Raw genomic sequence first — 7,102 nt, 5'->3', positions numbered from 1 at the left:
GGTATTAATAATATTAACATATTAATAAACATTAAGCCATTTCATGCATACGGTATATATTACATATATACATATATACATATATATGATTTCACATAACAAAACAAAACCATTTCTCATACACACACAACCCCATTCAGATACAGAGTGAAATTTCACAAAAGTCCCCTTAAAAAGCTTGTTGAAAAAGGAAGGTCTTTTGTAGGAGTCAAAAGACAATGGAATCATAGGATTGCAGAGTTTGAAGGGTCATCTAGTCCAACCCCCTGCAATGCAGCATCCGTGACAGATGGCCATCCAGCCTGTGCTTAAAACCTCCGGAGGGAGCCCATAGAGACAGCACCCTTCGCATATGTAAGGGCAGGGAGTTCAGAAGGCAATTTCAATTACATTTATATAGTTTCCAACAACTGGTATTCTGAAGGATTGCTTCCTCCAGCTGTGGAGGCAGAGAAGAACCATTGTGGCTAGTAGCCATTGAAATGCTTTTTGTTTCTTTTGACGTCTTCAGTATCTTATTTGAATTGAAATAAAAAATAGTGTAAATAATAATGATAATGATAAATGACAGTGGATGGGTAATTTGAGTATGCACTTTTTTACTTTAAGTTTTTTACGGTGTTTTTATTATTATTATTATTATTATTATTATTATTATTATTATTATACCACAAAAGAGAAAGTCTTGTGGAACAGCAATCCACGCCACTGCGGTTTTGCAGGTGTGAAACCATCCAGATTGTTGTTTGTTTGCTCTGGTTACATGACTGCCAACAACCCCTGTTGATGTCAAAACCGTCCTGGCAGAATCTCCGAGCAGGAATTCCTTTGGAAACAACAATAAGTCCTGCTCCCGAGGCATCTGTGTTGTTGCGAGATGTTTCTAGGAAGTAAGGAGAGCCAACTGTTATTCCACTTAAGAACATGTGTTTGGACGGCAGTTGGCCACATTCCACATAGGTAACGGTAGGGAACTAACTGTATGGCTTGACAGCAGTGAAAAGGACCTAGGGGTCATAGCAGACCACAAGCTTAACATCAATCAATTGTGTGATGATGATGATGCAGCAGCAGCAGCAGCAGCAGCAGCAGCAGCAGCAAGAATGAGTTGGGGGTGTTGAGCCTGGAAAAGAGGCTCATATAAGCATATACAAGGTATCAGGGATCTAAAATCAAAGGTTATTTTTTGCAGTCATTGAGAAGTTAACAATTTATTTAACAATATTTAGCATTTCCAGGTGTTCAAAGTTCTTTATGCACCTTATTGAACTATAATCTTCACAACCATCCAGTGGGCTGAATCTGGTGTTACTGATACTCAGAGTAAGATCCGTGGAAATGAATGGACACGACAAACATAAACTGATTTTTAAAATGCTTGTCTTCAGCTAAGTTCTGAGCAGAGTAAACCCTGTTGAAATTAATAGACTCGGCTTAATCATCTCCTTTACTCTAAGTAAAACTGCAACCCATTAATTTACGATCTGCGGACAAATGCCGGCTCCCTCGGCCTGTAAAGCCTGTAAACCTCAGAGTCGTCTGTGACTGGACTTAACTGTCAGGGGCCCTTTACCTTTACCTTTTTTTGCAGACTAACCAAGTTCTTTGCGTTTTCTCTGTTTGCTTGTTTTTCAGCCCCCACCCAATGGCAAGCAAGAATGAAAACACATTCCTGGATCTTTATCATATTTAAGTACAAAAATCTCAAGAGATTAAGACTGCTGCCGTAGGAGGCTATTTAAAGAATGAGGTGTGGCAGTAGACTAGCCAAGCAGCGAGTGACACACTGTCTGGACCCAGGTGAAGGGGGCGCATTCAGTCATTCCTAAACCTGTGGCATTACTCATTCCAGACAAGGCACCTTAAAGCTTTTGCATGATGTGGAACACTCCTAAAGTGCCCTCACACCCTCCACCACTATATTTTCAAATTCTGGATGCTTTAAAAATTCCATATTGTGGAATTCCTGCCTGAGAGAGGTCAGACTGGCTCCCTCTCTCTTTTCTTTCTGCCGGCAGCCTAAGATCTTCCTGTTCAGACAGGCCTTTGGAAACTAAGTGCAGGCGATGCTGGCCACAGGGCAATATGGATTTTTAATTGCTGGTTCTAAACATTTTCTGGTGTATTTTAACTATTGTTTTTAACCAGTTTTGTTTTTAATTACTTTGCATTTTCTAATGTTTTTAAATTTTAGAAGCCACCTCAAATCCCAACTTGGGAGAAAGGTGGAACATAAATCCATTCAATAAATTCAACACACCTGGCACAAGAACAAAAGGCCTGGGGGGCTGTTGGCACCTATTGGCACCCTATGGTGCTCTTTCACCCACATTAATGCTTTCTGCTGACAGGTTTTGACAGAAATTAGGATCATCTTGGGTCGTCCTTTGGACTTAGACCCTAAACTCTGCCCCTTCTCCATTTTCACATGGAGTTACAATGATCCCCTTCCCTTTGTAAACCCCTATTGGTTTTCTCCTGGTTGCTGCTAGACTGGTCGCTACTCAGGGATGGAAAAACGTCACAGTCCTTACATTAAATAAATGGTACCAAAAAATAAAAAAGCAGCGTCCAAAAACTCACACATCCTCTTAAGGTACTTAGAGGTGATGCCTCACTTTGCTGCCACCTGGTGGACATTTATTATACATATTAAAAAGCAACACCTGGGAGCCGTTCTTCCGGTTAAATATGGTATTTTTGGGAAATACATGTAAAATCTTAATAATGCTGGACCTCTTGGACTCTCCCTCTGGGCCTGGGCTCGTCATGTCTTTTTGGTTCTTGGGATTTATGCTCTTCTACCTTTTGGTTTTTTTTTTTACCTACCACTCATTCACTTGTTTTTGATAAGGAAAAATTCTGGGGTGAGAGACTACTCAACAGCCCGGCTCATCAGGGTCCAAGTCCCCTGTGGGTCCATGCAGTCAGTAAAAGAAGGAAGTTCAAGCCAAGTAATTTGGAGCAAAACAGCAATCAGTAGACTTACGGTAGACCCTATATTTGTTGCGCAACAGGTTCAAACAGCAGTAAGAACCCCGAGCGTGGGGCAACATTGACTTTTAAAACTTCCCACTGTTGCAGGAATTTATGTATAGGTTGGGGGGTTGCCCCCCAGCAGAAAATGAAATACGGTAAATAAATAATTGCTTCTCCAAGGGGGTCCTTGCCTCGTAAGGAGGACTGGGACCTCGGAAGGAGCGTGGTTGTAGAGGCTCTGTACTGCTTGGGAAATGACAGAGACAACACCAGGATTGGCGAAAAGCAAAGTCTGATCTTTACTGAAAGAACAGGAAAAACAAAAACTGTTGCAACAGGGTCCTCCCTCACGTAACAAGAACGGAGTGAGAACAACCGAACAAAAGAGCTGCCTTGACTCTTATAACTTTTGGTTTCTGTACAGATCAATAACAGCAAAGGTGAAGAGGGGATTAACATAAGGTAAGTAGGATGTTGGGAGGTGGGTGGTGCTGTGGGTTAAACCACAGAGCCTAGGACTTGCCGATCAGATGATCGGCGGTTAGAATCCCCACGACGGGGTGAGCTCCGTTGCTCGGTCCCTGTTTCTGCCAACGTAGCAGTTCAAAAGCACGTCAAAGTGCAAGTAGATAAATAGGTACCGCTTCGGTGGGAAGGTAAATGCCGGCTCCCTGGGCCAATAAAGTGAGATGAGCGCCGCAACCCCAGAGTCGGTCATGAATGGACCTAATGGTCAGGGATCCCTTCATCTTTACCTTTAAGTAGGATGTTGTAAGATCTTGGGAGGTGTCAGTTTTGCTGGAGGGCTGGAATAATATGTGTTGAGCTTCTTCTCATTTATCTTGGATCTGGTTAATTTCTTTTCCCCCTTTATCTACAGGAAAGTCCTCCGTAGCTGCTGATAATCAGTATGCAGATCGTGAGGCTGGATGTTCAGGAAATGGCTTCAGTGTAAATATGAGATCCTGTTCTGCATTGCTATCAATTCGGGTGTGATAATCTCATGTTTGCATACTTATTGGAAAATAAAACTACTTTATTTTTGAGCTGGTATTTGTGTGTATTCATGGTAATATTTGCAGACCCAGTAGATGGCAGTGTGGTGTGGGGAGTGTTTTTAGTAGCTTTCGAATACATTTGGGTCAAATACATTTGAAACAAGTGATTGTTACATTTAAGGAACATTCTTCAATACATTTGGATACATTCAGAAAAGTATAGGATAGTACAGCATGTTGAGGAAAAATACATTTCAGTAAAGATACATTCATGGAAAATTACATTTCAGTAAGGATACATTCAGATACATTTTTTTTAAGTCAATGGAAAAGAGACACATTCTTAAAGTGAATGAAAAAGACACAGCAAAATGAGCAAAATGATACATGAGACTGCAAAAAATGATACATTCTCAAATGAAGCATTCTCCAAGGCACAGTTTATTTCTTGTAGGGTTTTTAAGGCAGAATTCTATACTTTTGATATTGGTATGGTCGTTTCCCTTTATTCCCCTTTCTGACCCTGACCCTCTTACAACAATATCATGCACATGCACCCCACTACCGAAATCAGCACAATCACTTTTGTGACTTTTGTGATTTGTCCCCACAAAACACTTCATCACAATTTCTTCCTATCTATTCAAAGGGCCTCTGCTGCACAATACCAAATGTAACAACTCACTGATAAATGTATCTATTTATTGGCTCACTGGGAAAACTTAAGAAATTCATATAGACATGTGAGCTCAGCTACTCAGCAGCCCCTCTGCCTGAGTGATAATCCCTGGCATCCCGATACCTGAGTGCCAGACAGGTAGCCATTCCAGAAATAACAAATCCAGATGAAGACAAAAGGGTGTGATTCACTTGACTGGGAAACAGAGAAATGCAAATATCTCTTTTGTTTCACTTGATGGGTGTTTGGTGAAGGGCAAGGGGAGGCATGGGGCAGGGTCCACGATGCTCAGATTACTGCTACCAGACCTCCCCTTTAATGATGTAACCATGATGTATTAGTGATGTAGTTTGGGGGGGTGTAACATGGGGATTAGGTAAAGGTAAAGGGACCCCTGACCACTGTCCGACTCTGGGGTTGTGGAATTCATCTCTCTTTATTGGCTGAGGGAGCCAGCGTACAGCTTCCGGGTCATGTGGCCAGCATGATTAAGCAGCTTCTGGCGAACCACAGCAGCACACGGAAACGCTGTTTACCTTCCCGCCGGAGCGGTACCTATTTATCTACTTGCACTTTGATGTGCTTTCAAACTGCTGGGTTGGCAGGAGCAGGGACTGAGCAATGGGAGCTCATCTGGTTGCGGGGATTCGAACCGCCAACCTTCTGATTGGCAAGTCCTAGGCTCTGTGGTTTAACCCACAGCGCCACCCACGTCCCTTTTAACATGGGGATTAGCAGCTAATAAAAGTTTGGGTTCTCTTTTGTACGGGGCTTCCATCTTGTTTCACTTGGTGGCAGGTGGGAGTCCTGTCTCGACAGTCTTCAATAAAGATAAAGCCTACTGGCTACTGTTTTGATCTGGTATTCCTGGCTGGTGTCCTTGCTTTTGGTCTAAGGGAGCCCTCAGATTTCTCCATTAACACCACCATGGCCCAGAATACAGTTTGTACACCATCACTGATACATCATCCTTTTTGTTGTACAGCATCACTGATACATCCTTGTTGTACAGCATCACTGATACATCATCCTACAGTTTGTACAGCATCACTGATACTGATACATCACTGACATGTCATAAAAGGGGAGGGGTAGACATGGTTTAACAAGATTAGTATAGGCAAAACATGTCCAGACACCTCTCAAGTTGTTGTTGTTGTTTAGTCGTTTAAACTTGTCTGACTCTTCGTGACCCCCATGGACCGGAGCACGCCAGGCACTCCTGTTTTCCATTGCCTCCTGCAGCTTGGTCAAACTCATGTTGGTACCCAACCATCAAAGGACAATAGAGCTCCCTTTGCACATCCATACCCTGGGGGCAAGTACGGTGATGGGCTTTTGGAAACTAATTGCTCAGCAATTGTCACCCCAGGGCACTTCCCTGGGTGGGGGCTTGAGGGATTATGGCGGGAGAGAAAGGTGAAGGAGTCCTTTCCTCTAAGGCCAAAATGGCGTTGGAATGAAGAGAATAGGTCAAACTACTAATTTTATATGAATTTATAAAGCTAGGTATCTTCCCTGAGCTGTCAAGTTGAAAGGATACATTCAGGCATAATATTTGTAACATTGTAACTACTTTAAAGATGTGCCTCCCATCATTTCTGTATCATTTTATATTGTTATAGATTTGAAGGGGGTCAGTCTGGATGATATCTGTGGGTCCCTTCCAGGCATGTGAACCTGTATCCAGGCGAGGTAGTAGAAGAGGCTGCTGATCTGATGAGGCAAGTTTCTTTGTAAGATAATGGTCTTAGCTAGGCTGTTAAGTACTTTCATCCGAAACTAGAAGAGTGAGCTAGGTTGTTATTGTTGCTGGCACCTGGAACTACAGTGCAGGCTGTAGCTGTAGGGACCAATATGGGAGAGACATGTTTTGTTGCAGCTGGGCAGACGAAGGCATCCAGTTGTGCTGCTGCACCACAGCGTTTCTTCTCACCAGTGGTCGCTGCTACAGATACACAACTTTACTGCCTGTCTCCAGGCACTGCTGTCATCTGCAAGGGATTCCTACATGATGTTGATATTGCCAACCTTCATGTTGCACGTGCAGACATCTTTGTAACAAGGAGCTGGTCTGCCACCAGGCTCAGTGCCTGAAGCCAGTTCCCCATAGAGCACGCCCTTGGAGGTCCTGCTATCTTCCATTCTGTAGACATGACGAAGCCAGCGTGTTAAAATCTCAATAGTTACAGTGTCGAATTCAGCCATCTTCCATGCTTCCACTTGATAAATGGGATGCTGACAGAACAGATAAGCTCCAGGTTTATTGCTTATCTCAGCTCCTCATTCTTCTGCGCTCCAGCTTCCAGGTTAAAAGAACAGTTGATAGCTAATAAAATACTTGGTTTAAAACAAGTTAAAAATTAATTAATTAATTAATCAATTAAATCTCGATTAAAATCTGTGGAGCTCTGGAGCTGGCTGCTTGGCCTGTCACCATCTTAAC

At 42.8% G+C, this 7,102-nt stretch overlaps 1 long non-coding RNA gene across 1 annotated transcript; it reads left to right on the top strand.

The window, feature by feature from the left end:
- Positions 1–2,853: 2,853 nt before the first annotated feature.
- Positions 2,854–5,617, top strand: LOC310832742. Its single transcript, XR_014558393.1, has 3 exons — positions 2,854–3,441; positions 3,860–5,032; positions 5,392–5,617. It is a non-coding gene; the product is annotated as an uncharacterized lncRNA (long non-coding RNA).
- The last annotated feature ends 1,485 nt before the right edge of the window (positions 5,618–7,102 follow it).

This window comes from Podarcis gaigeae (assembly GCF_964106915.1).
Source record: "Podarcis gaigeae genome assembly, chromosome: 15".
Lineage (NCBI taxonomy): Eukaryota > Metazoa > Chordata > Lepidosauria > Squamata > Lacertidae > Podarcis > Podarcis gaigeae.
This window is presented reverse-complemented; position numbering and strand designations above follow the sequence as displayed.